This window comes from Myotis yumanensis, unplaced genomic scaffold (genome assembly GCF_028538775.1).
Source record: "Myotis yumanensis isolate MYYU_CA2020_CCGP unplaced genomic scaffold, mMyoYum1.0.hap1 SCAF_2, whole genome shotgun sequence".
Taxonomy (NCBI): domain Eukaryota; kingdom Metazoa; phylum Chordata; class Mammalia; order Chiroptera; family Vespertilionidae; genus Myotis; species Myotis yumanensis.
In genome coordinates, this window is record NW_027223753.1 from 190,277,875 (window position 1) to 190,299,499 (window position 21,625).

A 21,625-nucleotide genomic window follows, 5' to 3' on the forward strand; every position below is an offset into this window, starting at 1 on the left:
CATGTAAATGCCACATTCACAAGCATTACCGTAACTGTGGATTGATGATATGGCGGCTATATATTTTATTTCATTTCCAATATTGTTTTGGGAAGAGAAGAATAAGATGGATTGTGAATTCAATACAAATTTTTCCCAAAGTAAAGATTATGAAGGAAACAAGCAAACAACTGAAACAAAACAAGAAAGATTCCTAGCTCCAGGGAGCTCTCAATTCAATACAGATGTCTCTTGGGGATGGGCTCACTCACTGCTTCACAGGAATAGTTTGACATGTGCTCTGAGCAGACTGGTATACAACTTAAAAAAAAAAAAAGAAATTACATATCATTGCTATACCAGTATCGACAGACAGAAGAAAGAAATTAAATAAGTGGTAGTTTAGTATAAATGTAAAGGATATACTGCATTAGTAATGACACCGAAAGATAAAGGAGGTCTTTGCTGTTTGACATCCTTGCTCTGACCTTAGTGGTGTGCATAATGAGATGGTTAGCTAGGGTATAATAAAAGATCTGGAAGAGATAAAGAATCAGCTCCATGAATAAAACTCATTTTGCCCAAGTAATTTCTTCACCTGGCCAGTACATGGAAAGGAAATGGGTGGTGTATAAAACAGAGGAACAATTAGGAAACTTATCCAAGGTCATGTAGCTCATGGATGATAGATCTGAAATTTGTATCCAGGTTTCCCTTTAATAAGTTCTCTCAGAAAAAGTGGCTCCTGTACATATTAATGATTCTAGAACCTATTAAATTGTGTGCACTCAGACACACACACATTTACCACACAAAATTGAACAGAGAAAACATTTTAATAAGAAATAAGAAAACATAAGAAACAAGCAATAGATTGAAAATTAATTTATATAAATTTTCATTCTAGCATTAAATCTTTCTGAGACTTAGGGATATTAATTAGCTTCCCCCAAAGTCACTAAATTAATAAGTAGCAAACACAAATTTGAACACAGGCATTTCCAAAGCCAATGACTTATATGTTCCCATCTCTTTCTTCAGAGTACAAAAACCATAAGTAATTTGAATTATGAAATTATGTTCCCTCATTTTAAGCAACCATTACAATATACAAAACTGAAGGCCTATGCCAGGGCAGGCCAAGAGAATTGTTTTGTTATTCTAAATTATGTTGAAATGTGCTTTTCTAATGTTAGAATGTCCTTGGAGAGTACAGAAAATTTGACAAGAAAAAAAAACTGAAAGTCAGAGGGGAGAGGTTATTAAAGTACAGAGAATAGCCTCATTCTGCTTCTCCCCAATGATATTCCTACACTTGTTTCAGTGAAAGGATTAACTACCTTAGATATGTTTCACCTCCCTTATTTATATAATAAAGTAAAAGCATAACTTTATAGAAAAATTAGAGTTCAAAGTTTATAGCTCAGTGCTAAATCACTTAAATTATTTCTTCTGTGGATAGCACCAAAATCTCTATGGAAATGTACTATTTTCATATCTACTCTTTTTCTCCTCATTAATGGAATTCTAAAACTAAGTATCTTTGAAATTTGTTCAATCATTTCTTTAAACTGCAAAAAAAAAAAAAAAGGAATTATAGGGTCACCTAGTTTCATTTATATTTTTTAATACATGATAGCTGGAAAAATCAAATATTATCTAAATCTATTTCCATATGCTTCAGAAGCAAACTTATGAATGTATATTAATATATCTTCTGCAAACTTTCTCAGAGACCATTAATTTGCCAATGCATAACAAAGCTGCAAAAAGAAAAAGTATTTAGACTAATAATTTTTCTTATAGGAATTCATCCTCAGGAAAAAAAAAATCAAAGAAATTTACAAGGAAGTGTTTATAATGATATTTATCACAGTGTTATAAATAATGACAAAAAGAAGGAATTTAGCAATAGCATAAGCAATTCAAACTAAGCAATTTGCAGGTTATGGTACATTAATAAAATATGTTAACTAAAGATTATGTTAATCAAAATAGTAATCCTATATAATAAAAGGGGTAATATGCAAATTAACCCTAACAGCAGAACGACCTGGTAACCACAGGTTACTATGATGCACACTGACCACCAGGGGGCAGATGCTCAATGCAGGAGCTGCCCCCTGGTGGTCAGTGTGCTTCCACAGGGGGAGCAACACTCAGCCAGAAGCCTCTCCTGCCTCCATGGCAGCACTAAGGATGTCGACCTAAGCCTTTAGCTGGACATCCCCCAAGGTCTCCTGGGCTGCCAGAGGGATGTCTTACTGCCAGCTTAGGCCTGATCCCCTGGGGAGTGGGCCTAAGCTGTCAGTTGAACATCCCCTGAGGAGTCCCGGACTGAAAGAGGGCACAGGCCGAGCTGAGGCACCCCCCTCCAAGTGCATGGATTTTTGTGCACTGGGCCTCTAGCATAATATAAGCTATATTTTGTGTAGAAATAATAAAATAATTGCAGAGGTTAAGGCATTTTTAAAAGTATAAAAAACAGAACTGGTAAAATATTAAAGTGCAGGGTCATTAAAATAAAGCAATAGTGCACAAAAAGTTGGCAACTATAATTAGGAGAAAATGAAATAAAATTAAGAAATAGACAGGGTAATCATGAGAGACAAGAAGGATATTTTTTAAAATTATAAAATAATAATTTTGAAAATTCAGATGCTACTTAAACTCTCTATGATATAAAAAGCATGGAAACAACTCAATACATTACCATGTGTTATAAAAATAGCATAAAAAAAGGAAATTATTTAGGACTCCTCAATTAAGAGATTTTTAAAATAGCAAACATAAAGGTATCAACTGAATAATATAGTCCCAAAAGGTATGGATGACATTAAAATTACAAAAATATAAAAGGCTCTTTTACAAATAATGTCATAATCACAATATTCACTTGTTTTTTTTAAAAAAAAAATGTTTGGAAATCTCTTTAAATTGTCAAAAATGTCTACTTTGATAATTTAAAAAATTTGAAAGTATTGAAATAAAAATTTATAAATAGATAGAATAATTTTTATATATGTATATATAATGTGTCCATTCAGCACTGTCAGTTAGGAGAAGCGTAATATATATCGAGAGAAGGAGACTATTTGTACAGATTTAAGAACACATGCTGCATTTTCATACTTAGACAACTGGGCAATCTGGGATTTTTAGAACCATGAGAGCGAAATTCTTCTAAAGTACAACATTGATCACAAGACCAGTACGCAGATGAGAAAGCTGAGATCCAGGATTCGTGAATATATAGAGAAAATTATTTAAAACAATAATCATCATGTTCATTTTCTGACAGAATAGAATTGAAACTATTAGATAAAATTGAAATTAGTGTTCTTCGGCAACACTAAGATGAAGCCAATATGTTTAGTACTAGAAAGAAAAACATATAAGTATTCCAGAACATAAACATTATTCTGAGTATTAAGTTTTATAACCAAAAATAATCCCTAAATTGATATTCTCCCATTTTTTTGTGTCTCAGTTAGAAATTTGTTAAAATTTTTTTTTCCCCCAAATGGTTTTCTTGAGAAATCCTACTTTATGATTGGATACAATCCCCAAACAGCTACTACTGACATAAAAACAGAGAAATATTCTGCCTAAATCATGGGCTCCATTTCACCGCATAAACAGCCAATAGTTTTCCAGTAGAGAAACCAGCAATGATCACACAGTTAAATAATAGCTACATACCTGCCAGGTTACTGTGATTTTTGGCATCCTTGGCATACACTCTTAATTTGGCCAAATACTATTTCAGTTGCTGCCATGCCATTCCCAGAGGTACTCTTTGGCTTTGTAAACTGATCTGACATCTGCAGTGCTTCCAGGAATGAAGTTTAAAAATATAACAGTGTCTGTGGAGAGGTATATAGAGACATGAGAGTTAAAAATAAATATACTTTTTTTCATTTGGGAGTTAAATATATTCTTTATCCATGACAAATTTTTGAAACATACATATTTACTTTTCATCTAAGCCTTAAAGCAAAATATAAACATACTAGAGGCCCAGTGCACGAAATTCGTGCACAGATAGGGTCCCTAGGCCTGGCTGGCAACCAGGGTTGATCATGGTCTTACTTCTCTATGCTGCCAGTTGTCAGCTGGGGCTTTCTTCCCCCAGCTGCCTTCCCCCAGCTGCCAGCTGCCGACTGGGACCATCCTTTGCTTTGCGCCACCCCCTGGTGGTCAGCACACGTCAAAGCGAGCGGTCGAACTCCCGGTCTCCCGATCAAACTCCCAAGGGGATAATCTGCATATTAGCCTTTTATTATATAGGATGATGAAAGCTCAAAGCACTATAGCCATGTTGGCAAATTTTATTAGCTGAAAATCAGATTTTTTACAGCAGCTTTTTAAAACTATCCCTCATATTGTAGTTAAGTATAGATTTTATGGACTTATTCCTCTCAGTTTAATCTCACTAATCCTTCCCTTGATTTAACTTTGAATTTCTGGTTTTACATCACTTTCCCTAACTATAACCAACATAGTCATGTTGATACTATCCCACCTTTTTTAGACTTTCTAAGGAACAAGTTTGATAATTATAAATTTTTATCAGACTATATTACTTTTGTGTTCAAAATTTCCCAATAATATTCTTCTAAATCTGGAACTACTTGAGAGTATCCACTTTTTAAAAAAAATTTAAAATAATTTGCTATTATTGTTTTGTGGATTTTTACTCTTGTTTACTTACCTGAATATTTTTCCTCTTCTCTCAATGCTGTTATTTCTAATTTCCTATCAAATTTTTAAAAGTAAATGTGTTTTTATTTATTGAGGTTTTATTAAAAAATGTTGAAAAAAGATGTTGTCTTCTTGCCACCTTATTTTTCAAGGGAATCTGTGTTGATTTAGACCAGTATTTTCAAAGGCTAATATGTTAAATGATGAAAGAAACCATTTCCAGGCCAACTAACTTTGGAATTCATTTCATTAAATTTGATTAAGTAAGGTCCTTTGCTGTAAAACTTTACAGAATAATAGACAAAAAATTTTATAATTCTCTAATAGAATTATACAAACTCATTTACCTAAAGAAACTTCTTGTGTCTAAGAGTCACTTAGACTTGCATGTTACTAAACCAGTTTAGGGAGAATGTGGATTAAATGTCAATCACTTCAATATCATATTGTCATTAAACTATTTCTGTCTTTTGTTTATTTTGTTTGTTTGTTTTATATATATTTTAAATAATTTTCGAGAGGAAGGGAGAAGGAGGAAGAGAGAAACATCAATGATATGAGAGAATCATTGATCGGCTGCCTCCTGCATGGCCCCAATGCAGATCAAGCTCACAACCAGGGCATGTGCCCTGGCTGGGATTCAAACTGTGACCTCCTGGTTCATAGATTAATGCTCAACCACTGAGCCATGCTGACTGGGCTCTCTGTTCCTAGTAAGACATTTCATGTGCCAACTAGAGGCCTGATGCATGAAATTCGTGCAAGAGCTCAGCCCTTGCAGCCTCAGTTTCATCCAGAAGGTCATCCAGAAGGATGTCAGGAAGGTCATTTGGCTGTCTGGTCTAATTAGCATATAATGCTTTCATTATTATAGATACCCTCCCAGGACAAATATTGAGTGTATCCTAATTATTTTTCCACAGGTTGAACACAGAGTCATGAAAGGTTGAACACAGAGTGATGAAAGTCAGAAAAGGTCACTGTTTAAATAGAATTTATATTTTAAAGGATAAAAAATAACATACAAGTAGATAAATTCAAGTACTGATGAGTGCCATGTACAAAATAATAGTGGATAAAATGGGAAGAACTGAGAGAAGTTTAGACAGATTCTCAGGAAAAGTGTCTATTAAAGGATGACATTTGGGCTGAGACTGGGATTAAAAGAGGAAACCATGCATATGAAGATTATAGGCCAGAGAGCTCAAAGTAAAGGGAAAAGCAGCAATGCTGCAAAGGTAGAAATGAGTTTGGTGTTTTCTAATAATTTACAGTGTCCTGACATGGTCAGAGCAAAAGCAAGGAGAAGGTAAGAGAGAGATAAGCAATAAGACTGGAGAGGGAGGCAGTGACCATGCTATGTAGAGCCTGTGTGGAGCTTGGATTTTAGTCTACGTGCAATGGGAAACCATTGGAGGGTTTAGAGCAGAAGGATGCCATGAATTTTAAAACACCACTATGGCTGCTGTGTGCAGAATGGCTAATTAGGGAGCAAAAGTAGAAACAGGCAAACCATTAAATAGACTATTGCATTAGCCCAAATGAGTGAAGATTTCTTGAACTAGAGGAGTAGCGATGCAAATAAGGTATATTTTAGAAAGAAATAACAGGATTTGCTGCTAGGTAAGGTATGGGAGCTGAGAAAAAGAAAATTAATGATAATTTCTACCTTAGTTTAATCAATAGAGTAGATATGGTGTTATTTATTGATATGATGAAGATTGGAGAAGGAAAATGAGGACAATAGGAAGACAAGAGCATACTTATGTTTTGAGATCTTGGTAAAGAAATCAAGTAGACATTTAGATATATAAACTTGAAGCTGAGAAGAGAGATAAAGGCTGTAAAGTATTTAGTATAGATTGGAAGTTATGGGATTGAATAGGTTACCTAGAGGGATAAAGTTAATAGGAAAGAATGAATGACCTAGGCCCATGGTCGGCAAACTGCGGCTCACTAGCCACATGCAGCTCTTTGGCCCCTTGAGTGTGGCTCTTCCTAAGCCTTAAGAGTACCCTAATTAAGTTAATAACAATGTACCTACCTATATAGTTTAAGTTTAAAAAATTTGGCTCTCAAAAGAAATTTCAGTCGTACTGTTGATATTTGGCTCTGTTGACTAATGAGTCTGCCGACCAAAACCTGGGAGGTAACATATATTTTGAAATTTATAATATTATACATTTTTTAAATGACCTTGTGTCTTGAGAAGTGGGTGCCGGAAGCCAATTCCAGCAGGTCAGCAGGGCTGAACCATCTGCAGATGGCTGAGGGCATTTCCCCAAAAGTGAAAAGGATGCAAAAGTGATTGCTTACTGCCAGATAGCTAAGGGCATCTCAATCTACATGTTCTTGCCTCTTACTGGCCAAACACCTGAGCAGCCATAGGCAGTTTTTCACCAATCTGACAATGGACTCTGTACCTAGCCCTACCTTTGATGTGCATATCTACCTTGCCTTAGGACAAATTGTGTTAATAAATAGCAAGGGGTCCAGCTACAAGGAGAACTTGGTTTCTTTAGCTAAGCTCCTCTGGCCCCCCAAATGCCTTTCAAAATTATGTTTCGTCTCTGGACTCTTATTTAATCTACACACAGCTCCTTCTCCAGATTCCTGAACCCTTCTAGATGCTGGATCAAGAACCCCAGCATTAGGTGGGCATAGTCAGGAAGCTTCAGTATTATCTGAGAATGTGTAGACACAGTTCTGGGGAAACCAAAGGGAAAAAACACACCAGATCAGACCAAAGCCAGATATTGGAATTATGTTCTCAGTCAGAATATATAACTCTGTGAAGGCAAAATCCTGAAGTCATATCATTCAGAAGAAGTACAACTGATAGGTTTCTTACTCCTAGCTTATTAAAAAAAAATTTTAATTTCTGATATATTAAGTCATAACACTTGATTTTCTGAGAGCAGAACTAAAACATTAGTACTGATCCAGGCAAGGAAATTCAACACAGTTATACAGGTCATACACTAAGCAAAACTTTATTTACATTAAGAAATCTATTATGAAAGGAGTTTTTAGCGGTAAAATAGGCAGGTTTATGGAGTTTTAGAAATAAAGAGGGTCCATGGGGGGAGCGCTACAAAGGTGAGGTCTATGAAGCTGCCAAAAGGCATATATTCACAAAGGACAAAAGGTGCCACCGGATAAGGGGAGAGGAAGACACCCATTCACAGAAGACAGGGAAAAGCCATCACAGAAGATAGGGACAAGCCACCTGAGATAGAGAAATGCTGACAAATGGGAGAAAGAGGAAAACAGATTTTCACAGGAGATAGAGAATTCTACCACTGAAGGGGGAGAAAAAGATGGGGTTCCCATGTTGGGTTTGAGCTCTGAAGCTGTTATAGTGACCAATCAGGGGGGAATATCAAGAAACAAATAACTGCAGCCTTTATAAACCTTAGAAAAAGGGGCTTATTGGGTCACCCCCTTGGGACCCCCTTCCTACGTGGGAGTCTGTACTTGTTTCCAATAAATTTCCACCTTTTCATCTACCACCTTTTGTTCGCGGCTTCATTCTTTGAATCCACCTGGACAAAAACCCAGGAAAGAAATCACCTTTGCATCCAGCTCAAAAGAAGCCACGCGTTTCAGTTAGAATATATGCTTCATTGCTATAAAGGATTTAGGGACTTCTTTTAAAATGCTACTGTTAGCATAGGTAGCTAGTTAGTTATTAATAAAGGAAGGGAACAAATGGAATCAGACATCATCCTGCTTAAGTAGGAAGTGGCAGCTTTGCAACCATAGGGTGGGGAGTGGGCGGGGGGTGGGGGGGGGGGTAGTGAGGGATAAACATAAAAGGGAAATTACTCTGTTGAGGCAAGCACAGTAGAAGCCAGATGACAGGCAGAACTGTGAGGCATGGGCAGTAGGAGACAAAATGGCAATCACAAAGGGAAGGAGTCTACCCTGGAAGATTCAGGAAAGGCATTGGTTAGGGGGAGGGCCCAGCACAAGCCCACAAAGAACTAGGAAGAAGATTGGTTAGTTTGAAAGAAAGCTTATCCTTCCCAAGTCCAAGGTAATATCTTCAAAGCTTAACAAAGGCCTGATGTTTGTTTGTGTGCTCTTTCTCCCTGGCAGCCCTGTGGGCCTGGCAGCGGGTGGGCCCAAGCGTATCACAGTCCCAGGTACCATCAAGCCTTGAGGCAGAGGTACAGAGAGGGAAAAGAGACACCGAAAGTTGTGCATCTTTGGACCTTGGCCCTCCTGGGCCTGACAGGTGTGGGTGCAGAGCTGAGGCCCCAGAGGTTGGACTTCTGTACCAAGATGGAGCTGAGCCACCTGGTCCTGGATGAGACATTGAGCACCTGGAACAGCCCTTTGTTTTCACTCCAATAAATCATACCACCATGCCTCAAGTGCTCCAATGCATGGGTCCCTGAAATGCATTTTAAATATATATATATATAAATAAATTTCAGAGAGGAAGGGAGAGGGAGAGAGATAGAAACATCAATGATGAGAGAGAACCATTGATCAGCTGTGCCCTGAATGCCCCACACTGGGGATTGAGCAGCAACCCAGGCATGTGCCCTGATTGGGAATGGAACTGGGACCTCCTGGTTCATAGGTCAATGCTCAACCACTGAGCTTTGCTGGCCAGGCCCTGAAATGCATTTTTCACAGCTCCATGGAAGAATGTTATTTTTGCCAGCAACACCACTGCTATTGCAATGCATACCATCCGATATAATAAAAGACTAATATGCAAATTGACCAAATGGTGGAAAAACCAGTCGCTATGATGCACAATGACCACCAGGGGACAGACGCTCAATGCAGGATCTACCCCCTGGTGGTCAGTGCACTCCCACAGGGGGAGCGCCACTCAGCCAGAAGCCAGGCTCACGGCTGGTGAGCACAGTGGTAGTGGCGGAAGCCTGCCTCTGCAGCAGCGCTAAGGATGTCAAACTGACGTCTTAGGCCTGCCCCCCTAAGCCAGCAGTTGGACATCCCCCGAGGGCTCCCAGACTGCAGGAGGGCACAGGCAGGGCTGAAGACCCCACAACAGTGCACGAATGTCATGCACTGGGCCTCTAGTATTTAATAAGTTCCAATCTGAAAATCTGTTTCAGCAATTAAAACAATTGAATAGAAACCGAGTTGATCCACAATAATGAAAATCACCAGCACTTATCAATCTATCTATGATCTATCTTTTTATTACTTAGTGCATTATTATATTATCCATAATCAATTAGCCAGTTTATAATGCCCTTTAAATTGGATCTTTAAAAAGCTGACCTGGTCATTCCAGTTGCTTGGCTTTTATATATGTAGTTGTATAATCACTTTCTGGCTTTGCACTCTATAGGTGCTGATGGAATCAGGAAATGTTTATAAATTATAGTAGAGTATTATTTACAGTCCATCTGCTTTAGATTAGATACACTGGGCTGTGATTATTCTTTTGAACAATGACCTAACATTGTGGTGGTGAAGAGTAGGGGAGCAGAGGAAAACAGTGATAAAACTGAGACTGGAAATATCAGAAGCATTGCAGCAGGTCGATGAAAAGGCAATAAAGTATCACCAACAATTGGTCTGGAGCTCATCTGAAAATCAGTTATTGTGATAAAAATATTTTTTTACTCAGTTATAAAGAAAGACTTTAATTTAGTCAACATTTTCAAATAACCAAAACTGTATTATCTCCATCTTTTCATTTTTCCACTTTTTCCTTCTTAATGAAAGCATAATTATTCACTATTAGATATTCTATAGCTCAACTATTATATAAATTTTCTTAAAATCTGTTATATTATTATCTATTAAAAATAAATTTAATTATTGTGCTTATATTTTTAATCCTACCTACATTTACTTTACTTTAGTGTTTATAAATAAAATCAGATTAATATATTTGAAGATTTTATTGGGCTTGTCAAGGATAATAAACAATGGTCTGATCCTCAAGCATCTTAAAACTTGGTTTGGAAAACAAATTAAAATCATGTGGAAATATAATTCCTACAGAACAGAAATTATACTGCAATTTAAATATATTTTTTATAGATTGTTAATAAGCCAATAATCATTAATAAAATATGAAAAGCACAGAAATGCTCAGAGTGACATTACAAAACAGTGGAATAGGAGGTCCCAGCCCTCAACTCCCCACAGAAACAACAAATAGAACAGAACTCATAGACAAGAATTACATTATGGGAGTTTCAGAGTGGAGTTGAAAAGTTCAAGCACCTCAGTAGAGCAAGACATTCAAGAATAGATTCAGAAAGAAGGTAACCATACCTCAATAAAGTAATAAAAAAGAAAATGCAAACATCCTGATATATTTTATTCACATTTCTTTTTTAAAAATATATTTTGTTGATTTTTTACAGAGAGGAAGGGAGAGGGATAGAGAGTTAGAAACATCAATGAGAGGAACATTGATCAGCTGCCTCCTGCACACTCCCTACTGGGTATGTGCCTGCAACTAAGGTATATGCCCTTGACCAGAATCAAACCTGGGACTCTTGAGTCCACAGGCCAATGCTCTATCCACTGAGTCAAACCAGTTATGGCATTATTCTTGTTTTTATACACTAATAACACATGTCCCAAAAATAAATTAAGAAAACAACCCTCTTTATAATAGTATCAAAAGAATAAAATATTTAAGAATATTTTTAAAAAATCTTTTTTGTTGAAAGTATTAACTGAGTAAAAGGTATGCACATTGAAAACTACAAATCATTGATGAAATAATTTGAAGACAAATAAATGAAAAGATATCTCATGTTCATTGATTGAAATAATTAATACTGCTACAGTGTCCATACTTAAAGTGATCTACATATTCAATTCAATCTCTAACAAAATTCTAATGGCATTTTTCACAGAAATGGAAAAATCAATTCTATAATTCATATGGAACCACAAGACTCCAAAAAGCCAAAGTAATCTGGTAAAAGGAGAACAAAGTAGAACATATCCCATCTACTGATTTCAAATTCTATTACAAAGTTTTGGTAATCCAAAGAGTATTATGCTGGCATAAAAACAGATATAGAAACAAATGGGACAAAATAGAGACCTCAGGGAAAAAAAGCAACTATATATATTATATATATATATATATATATATATATATATATATATATATCCTATCTAATAAAAGGGTAATATTCAAATTAACCATCACTCTGTCTCAAAGATGGTGGCGCCCAGTCCTCTCAGCCCTGACGGAGTCATCCAGTCCCAGGGGAGCAGCCACTGAGAGTGGGCAGCATGAGCGGCCTGGCGGAATGCTTGCTTCATTGCCACACCTGGCTCAGGTCAGCCCCCTGGAGCTGGAGCGGACACAGACAGGGGCAGGGGGGCCAGCCCGCAGCCTCCGCGGCTGAGTGCAGGCCCAGATAGGAGACAGCGGGCCCACCTCCCGCGGAAGCAGCAGGGGTCTCTCCCGCCTCCTGTGGAAATGGTGTGGCTCCCTCCTGGCTTCCATGGGTGCTGCAGCTCGCTTCCGCCTCCCATGGAAGCAATGCGGCTCCCAGCGGAAGCGGTGGGTGGCCTACTGGACGCGATATTGCGCGATGGGCTACTAGTATATATATAGCCAAGTAATCTGTCAAAAAGCCTCCTTGACTACAAAATGGGGACAGTGTAGTATCTTCAATAAATAGTACTGGGAAAATGGGGTATCCACATGCAAAAGATTGAAATTGAAACCATATCTTGCTATATACAAAAATCAATCAAAATGGATCAAGGACCTGAAGCAATGAAACATTAGGGGAAAAAACTCCTTGACATCAGCCTTGGAAGTGATTTTTTTTTTTTTGTAAATAAAACCAAAGGCACACAAAGAAGCAAAAATAATTAGGTGACATTACATCAAGCTAAAAAACTTCTGCACAGTTAAGGTAACCCACAGAATGGGAGAAAATATGTGCAAAGCACATATCTAATAATGGTCAATTTCAAAAATATATAAGGAACTCATACAACTCAGGGTCTAAAGGAGGAGAAAATGGGAGGTGGTGGTCGAAGGGTACAATGTTTCAGTTATTCAAAATAAATAAATTCTGGAGCTCTATTATATAACACTAGTAGCCCTGTGCAAGAATCCTCGTGCCAATAGGTCGCTACCACCCTCCTGTAGCTCTCCACCCGCTCTCCTGCCCTCCTGTAGCTCCCCCCACTCCCCCCCTCCCTCCCCTCATAGCTTGCTACCCTGTCCCCTCCTGTAGCTCTCTGCAGCCGGCTTGTACCTCACTGGCCCACCATCCTGCTGATCTGTGATCTGGTAGTGATGTGCTTGGTTATTATGCCTCAGGTCATAATGGCTAATTAGCATATTCCTCTCTTATTATATAGGAGGATAGTATCTATAACTAACAATACTTGAAAGATATTGTTAGTTAGAACTTCATGGTTTCTTCCTATCACACATCACATGCATGCATGAACCATGTCCAGCACAGCCGGGGTGAACCTGAGGAGAGGCAGTGAAGGATTAAAGAAGACAGACAAGAGAATACAGTTAGGGCCAGGTAGGATCACTATGCCTGGATGGGGAAACAGTGACATTGCCTGTAAGTGGAAGCTTTATTTTATAGTCAGATCACACAAAGCAAAACAAGGGGAGTGGTCAACATGTTTACAATGTTCTTGTGAGTTTCAAATCTATTTTGTTACTCAAGCCTTGTTTTGGCAGCACTCCCTGCACTTCCCACAGCCCATTAGCTACCTAGGAACAAGGGAGGACTATAAGGTTAAGCTTAATTGTTCTAGGAGGGCTCTGCCCTCCAAGCTGGGACTTGTATGTGGCTCTGCCACAGGTCAGTCTGAGGCTTGACCCGATAGCTGCTCCCTACAATCCACACACATAATAAAAGCAATCAAGGGGTAGGAGGAAAGTTTGGGAGATGATGGAATGTCTACGTCCATGTTGATGGTGATGATGGTTCCATGGGTGTATGCTTACCCCTAAATACATTGAGTTGTACATGTTAAATATGAGCAGCTTTTTACATTGTAATCATACCTCAATAAAGCAATAACAATAAAATGCAAAAATCCTGATATATTTTATTCAACAGTTTAAGTGGAAAATGGTTATATGAAAGAATTCTGTGTTCCCCTCCAGTGCTGTAAAAAATTCTAACATTTTTGTAATCCATGTTTCTGGCTTTCCTTCCTTATGAGACATTTTAGTGAAATAGATTAAGAAAAAGAAAATCTTACCAAGAAAGAAGTTTCAATAAATCCATCTCCAATTCAATTGAAAGAAGCAACAAATCAATTAAATTGAACAATTATTCATTCTGTGGCTAATAAGTGCAAGGAAGAATGCTAGACTTTTATTGTAATAGAATTTGAATATATTTGCTTATTTTGCTTACTTATAGGATCAACTAAATATAGACTTTGGAAATGTGAAAAATAGTAGGCTGCAAGACTGACCTAATCCAGAAAGGGCATTTATCTGCTACCTCTGAAAGTGTTCAGGCTATTTTGCATACCAAACAGCTCTGAATTGGACTTATGGATTCCATGGAAACAGGGTTAAAAGGTGAAAGAATACAAATGAAAGCTCACCATCACTTTCTTTTAAGGTATATAGACAAAATGACTACAGTTTACAAATTAGGCATTGTTTAAAGCCTTAAAATTTTTGCATTGAAAAAACAAAGGAAGTATGAGAAAATTTAAAAATAACAAAAGCATACAAGTAGAAACCCTCTCTTAGATGTGTGGCAATATTTTTCTGGAACTTTTTAATATAATAAAATGGGGATAAATCCTTGAAGAATCAGGAAAAAGAGGTAAAAATGCTAGATTTTGGGAAATGACTAGGATAAAAAGTAAAAGTGACAACTGTATTTGGGTAAAATTCTATAATGCAGGCGTTTGTATAATGCCTCATTAAGCAAATATTGATTGAATCCTATATAATAAAGAGCTAATATGCAAATGGTCATCACACCCTCACGCCATCACGCCATAACTGCTCAGACACTCAACACTGGGGAATGGGGAATGGGGACCAGTCAGGCACAAATGAGCTCACAAGAGAGGAATGGGGACCAGCCAGGCTGTGGACCGGGAGAAGGACAAGCCATCTGCCCCACAGTCCCAGGAGCCTGAGGTTGCAGCCTGGGCAAAGCTGCCTGTCCACGGTCCCCTGCAGCTGTGACCAGCCCAGGCAAAGCCTGCCTGGGTCCTGGGTGCCTGCAGCCAGCCAGAGGGAGGGAAGCCCGGGTCTCGGGTGCCTGCGACCAGCCAGAGGAGGGAATCCTGGGTCCCAGGTGTGGGGTGAGGCAGAGGCAGTTAGGGGCAATCAGGCCAGCAGGGGAGCAGTTAGGGCAATCAGGCAGGCAGGCAGGTGAGCGGTTAGAAGCCAGCGGCTAGGAGCCAGTGGTCCTGCATTGCAAGAGGCAGTTGGACATCCCCGAGGAGTCCTAGATTGGAGAGGGTGCAGGCCGGGCTGAGGGAACCCCCTCCTGTGCACGAATTTTGTGCACCGGGCCTCTAGTGTATAAATAATCTAGGTTCCCTACTCAAGTGACACAAAACTATACCAGCAAAACAAATGTTGCCTAAATTAGCAGAATAATTCACCAAAAAGTAACATATAATCTCTATGGACAAGGAGGAATTTTTTTAGTAACCATTGTAGGAGAGGATATTCCAGGCAGAGCAAATAGCATAAACGAGTGGATAAGAAAGGACTAGACACTTGAAAGATGCTGAAAATCTCCATTACTGCATAGATTGCTGGCAAGGATGGGCAGCAATGTATTAGAAAAAACTTAATTAACATTTATTAAATACCTCCTGTGTTCCCAACACTGTGGTGTTTTACATGTACTTATTCTAATTGTCAAGACATTTCTTTATGACTCCATTTACAGAGGGGGATCCTTTTCTTTAAAGAAATAATATTTTTTTAAAACTCGACACAACTAGTTACATTGTTTTATCAGTTGCTAACCCAAGACTGATTACAAGATTCTGCTTTTTTAAAAATAAATATATTTTTATTGATTCCAGAGAGGAAGGAAATGGGAGAGAGAGATAGAAACAACAATGATGAGATAGAATCATCGATTGGCTGCCTCCTTCACATCCTGCACTGGGGATTGAGCTTGCACCCTGGACATGTGTCCTGACTGGGAATCAAAATCATGACCTCCTGGTTCAGAGATCAATACTCAACCATTGGGCAACACCATTGAGGCCAAGGTTCCATTTTTGAATATCATGTCTCAAGGTTTGTGAGAGGGATTTTTTTGGATATTGTGATACATGGGGGGAGTAGATTACTTTTAAATTTATATTTATATTTTAAGAAGGCAAACCAAATTAATGCTGCTGCTTGTGACCTGAAGGCTTGGGAAGTAAAGAGCCATTTGGAAGGTTCCTGTGATAGATCTGACAAGAATCAATGAAGATGCCAACCAAGTCAGTGGAAGTCAGAATAGAAAGTAGGGGTAGGTTTCCAATCTGCATAATGATTAGAATAAATAATATTTGGAAACTACCTACATTTAGATAATTAAGGAGTGAGAAAATTAAGGAGAGACTACTACTTTTCAAACTTGAGAAATACGGTATTTTTGAAAAAAAATGCATGGTATTTTACTATTTCCAAATACAGCTACTCATATAATTTTTTTCAAAAGAACAATAATTCTCTTTGTGGGAAAATTTCAGCACCTTTGAATACAAGGAGAGCAAATCTAAGCCTTAAAGTCAGTTCTAATTCTAAACCCCACAAGCTTTTGGATTTATCATAGGAAGCCTCTTTTATCCATCAAGCCCTGGTTATTTTGGACAGTTAGGGGGAAGTTGATGTTCAGAAGAATTACCCTTGGATTTGGTATTTGGGCTTAAATAAATCCTGGACCCGCTATGCACAAGCTGTGCACAAGCTGTGTGAGCTCATTCTCTTGTCTGAACCAGAGGGTAACAATACCCTTCCTTGAGCTTGACTGTGAAAATTAAACTTGAAAGCAAGTGAGAAACATGTCATAAGGAGCACTAAATGTCTTCCTCTAAGTTCTGTAAAAGAAATAGTGCCTGCTTATTTATAATATGACAATATTGTTAGTAATAATTATTGTATTAGCTAAGCAAGTGCAATAAATACTGCTAAAATTCTGGTATTAAAAAAAAATGCAAATGAACAGGGCTATATTCACAATCAGAAACAATATCCTGTTATCCAGTCTCTGCAATTGCTTTACAGGCCACCCCGTATAGGATTGGGTATTTCAGATTTAAATATAATTTAAATAAATTTAGATGCTAAAATTCTCAAAAGCATTTATAATCCCTATAAAATGTTAAGGAGGATACAAAACAGAGTATTTGAAAGTACTTAGCACTAGTTAATATTTAGGTGGTTCTGAGAAACTTAAATGAAAGGAGAGAATAAACAGTGAAGAAGCAAACTGTATTTATTCATTTCAGATGCATAGTGAAGTATATTGGCATTGGTTAAAAGCAAAGATTTGTGCCGAAACCGGTGTGGCTCAGTGGATAGAGTGTCAGCCTGTGGACTGAAAGGTCCCAGGTTCAATTCTGGTCAAGGGCATGTATCTGGGTTGCAGGCACATCCCCAGTAGGAGATGTGCAGGAGGCAGCTGATCGATGTTTCTCTCTCATCGATGTTTCTAACTCTCTATCTCCCTTCCTCTCTGTAAAAAATCAATAAAATATATAGAAGAAAAAAAAAGCAAAGATTTGTGAGTCCAAAGGATCTGAGTTTAAATTAGTTTATTGCCTAAATTGTACTCAGCAACTTAACCATTCTAAGCTTCAATTTTATCTAGAAACTGTAGAAAATAAAATTAATTGCTGATTAAATTAATTATAAATATATGCTAATTACTTAGCATATTTTATGGATTATAAAGAGTACTAAAATATTGATAGCTATTTTGTTGTTGCAGCAAGCACTGCCATGATCATCATCACCATCTTTAGGTGCCCATTATCTTTAATCAAAGATAATTGATGAGCTCGGTCTTCAGATATGGACCCAGCAGTACCCTTAGATTTATAACATCGGCGTTGTCAGAAACACTGTTTACAGAATGTTTTATACAGAAACACTTTATACAGAAACACCCTCCCTGGAGGCCATATCCATTGAATGCAGAGGCATGGGTATAAAAGCCCTTTGTAAACTTTCTATAAACTAATTTTAGATTTTTGTCATATATTAAATATTTATATTTGTTGGAGGAGACACAGGTCTGAAATCATTTACGTGAGTAATACTCCAGACTCTGGGAAACAAAGTACAATTACTACCATTATTACTGTGATTCTTTTCATCAAATGTCACCACAGGCCACAGAAAAATTTAAAGGTTAATTTCCCAGTGAGTTAATATAACTATCATCCAGAACAAAGATTATCTTTACTGCATTTAAAACATTCCTGAGCTATAGAACCATGTAAAGAAAATGGATGAAACTATATTAAGACATTGGATAATATCTGGTATAATCTGAAGGAAGATATAGTTGAATAAACAAAAAGGAGACATAGTGTCAAATAAACTATAGACACTGTAATAGCAAACAAATTTGGGAGCTTATTATCTGTAAAACTCCATGTTAAGCCCTTCAGGATATACAAAGATGAATACGTTTACAATTTAGTATGCAAGAAATAAAAGTGCACAAAAATCAGAATATAGTAAGTATAAAAATATTGCTAGCAGGGATCAAGAGAAAGAGACATCAGCCCTAGCTGGTTTGGCTCAGTGGATAGAGTGTCCACCTGTGGACCAAAATATCTTGGGTTTGATTCTGGCCAAGGGCACGTACCTCAGTTGCAGTCTCCATCCCATCCCAGGCACTCAGGGGCATGCAGGAGGCAACCAGTTGATGTGTTTCTCTCACATCGATATTTCTCTCTGTCTTTCCCATTCTCTTCCACTCTCTCTAAAAATCAATGAAAAAAATATCCTCGGGTGAGGATTAAAAAAGAGAGAAATAGATATCACATGTGTTTGGTTGAAGAATTCAAACAATAATGATAAAAATAGCTTTCATAAATGGTATCTGTGATCTCAACATTTAGGATCGGGGAGAGACAGGGTGGGAAAAGCCTACCAAACAGAAAAAAGCAAGAACAGATTGCTCATGCTCAGGATTATACAAAGGAAAATGTTTTGTGAACAGAAAATAGTAGAATTGAGAATGTGGGGTTTGTTTAAAGAAGTAGGTAGAGATCAAGGTACCAGAGATGATTGGGTGGTAAATTATTGTTTAACTAGAGGCCCGGTGAATGACATTCATGCACCCTTTCGCAGTCTGGGAGCCCTCGGATATCCTCAGCTGCCAGGGAGGTGGGTCGCTGCACTCACCAACTGTCAGCCCGGCTTGTGGCTGAGCGGCACTGCCCCTGTGGGAGCGCAATAACCACCAGCGAGCAGCTCCTGCGTTGAGTGTCTGCTTTTTGGTGGTCAGTGTGTGTCACAGTGACCGGTCGTTCCACCATTTGTTCAATTTGTATATTACCTGTTTATTATATACTAGAGGCCCGATGCACGAAGATTCATGCAAGAATAGGCCTTCCTTCCCCTGGCTGCCGGCACCGGCTTCCCTCCAGCACCCAGGACAAGGGCTGCTTTATTCTGGCTGCCACTACCACCCACTGGGCCGCTCGGAGCACGTTACCACCCCTGGTGTGTGTCCGTTGGGATGCGGGTGTTCTCCAAGTCGCGCTGCAGCTGCTCAGAGCATGTCCTCACCCCTGGTGTGTGTCCGCTGGGCCTGGGGGCGGCACGCAGTCCCCTCCCGCCCATCTGCGTGCGCAGCTCCTCCTGAGCCATTGTGACGCAGTCTCCTCCTCACCTGGTCATGACCGTTATGGTGTCCCAGCCTAATTTGCATATCACCCCTTTATATCCTATATAATAAAGAGGTGATATGCAAATTGACGCTCACTTCGTCACACCATCACAAGATGGCTGCACCCACAGCGGAGGCGGGGTTAACGAGCCTTAACGAGCGATCAGCAGGAACCTGAGGCTGCATGGTGCTGGGCTAGGACGGGGGACCTCAGACCACAGCCCTCACCCCAGCACTGGGCAGGGGGACCAGAGGCTGTGCCCCCTGCCTGGCAGGGGTTGACGGGGGTAGGGATAGCTGGGTCTGGATCTCACACAATTTTGAGGTGCACGCGGGTGGATGGGGACTTGACTCTGGGTCCCGCGGCGTGCCTCAGACTCTAATAGGAGGAAGATTTTCATATACATTTTACTAATTTTCTTTCATCTCTGACACTTCTATTATAAAGGGCAAATAGCAATATTAAAATATTTCCTCATAGGCATGCCCTGGAAACCCACCGGGTCTTCTGCCGAGTGCTCCTCTCCGGGACTGTATTCCCAACTCATGGCGTGACTGCGGCTGCCCAGTGTTAGCTGCTTGGCCCTACTTATCTGGGTCTTCTCTGGATTCACTGTGATACTCGGCATCTTTCTAATAAATGCTCTATTTGCTCAAAAAAAAAAAAAAAAAATATTTCCTCATATTCCCTTTCAATGTGCATGAATTTTGTGCACCAAGCCACTAGTGTATATAAATAGAGAGGATAAAGATATACATTCATACAATCTTATATTCTAAATTTAAAAATATGTCCTTAGTAAATAAGTGCATGTTTGCCTCATTTATACATAGACATTCTTAGAACGAGAGAACATGTAATTTAGAATGATTTTTTTTTTAAAAAAACTCTTCTTCCCTTTGGCTTCCAATATCAGTTTGGAGATATATCACTAACAGGGATGTGGGTAGAAAAGGTGGGTTCCTAAAGTGCAAAATAATAACTTCTTAAGATTCACCCTGTCTGCTTCATCCTATTGAAACCTCTAACACATATAAATGTGTGTGCTTGTAACTTTGAAGGCTCAGCCTCTCCCGAGGACTCAAATTCAAATGAAAGGCTGTGATCATTTTAGAGGTGTTGTAACCTTCCCCTCTACTAAACAATGGAATATCTCAGAAACGTGACTCCTTTGGCTAAAGAACGATGAACAGCTGGATTATTTTTCTCCTTTTCCATTTTCCCATCATCTTTCAATCCCACTTTTCCTATTGCCAATCCATTTCCTACCTATTAACATCTTTCCTTGGCATCTGTTATCTAATGTATACTCTGAAAGAGGATATAGTTGAATCAACAAAAAGAAGACATTAGGATCAAATTAAAAACTATAGTCATATTATGTTCTGCAAGTTCCACAACATACTCTCATCAGCATGTACATCACACAGAACCTCTCCACCTTTAAGATCTCAAATGAGGTGTCTTCTCTTCATTATTATAAACCCTTTACATTTTCTTTTTTTCAGGTTCATTAAATTTGCTTTTTTTCCCTCTCAGTGTGAACTCCTTTCACTCACTCCTGCCAAATTACTCAGTTCTTTAACCTCTAATTATGATCAACTCCAGAATTCATCTTGACCTTTGTTTCCTCCACTGTAAACATCTCCAATCTCAAATTTCCCCAGAGTTTACTGCCTTTTCTCTGCTTCCAGGACATGAATTATTGTTGATTAAAGATTTAAATGCATTAAGCCAAAGTTCTCTGAAAAAAAAAAGGATGACATTCATCTCTTACTGGGAATTCACTAATGCAAAACATTATTTAATTCACACATTTTTTTCTCATTTCTTAGCATACTTCCAAAGAAGCAATACCAAAATTTACATATCCCCATATCTTTCAAAATTTTCAATTAACATATGCATATTTTAAAAACATATTTTCATTAATTTCAGAGAGGAAGGGAGAGGGAGAGAGAGAGAGGAAAAACATCAATGATGACAGAGAATCATTGATCGGCTGCCTCCTGCACGCCCCCTACTGGGGATGGAGCTCACAACTTGGCGTGGAACCCAAGGAATGGAACCTCATCTCCTGGTTCATAAGTCCATGTTCAAC

At 38.5% G+C, this 21,625-nt stretch overlaps 1 long non-coding RNA gene across 1 annotated transcript in view; it reads right to left on the reverse strand.

Moving 5' to 3' along the window:
• Positions 1 to 3,690: 3,690 nt before the first annotated feature.
• Positions 3,691 to 21,625, reverse strand: part of LOC139004127 (uncharacterized) — a 97,177-nt gene continuing 79,242 nt past the window's right edge. Inside the window, exon 3 of the long non-coding RNA XR_011470336.1 lies at positions 3,691 to 3,845. This is a non-coding gene — a long non-coding RNA (uncharacterized lncRNA). The remainder of the gene's footprint in view (positions 3,846 to 21,625) is intronic.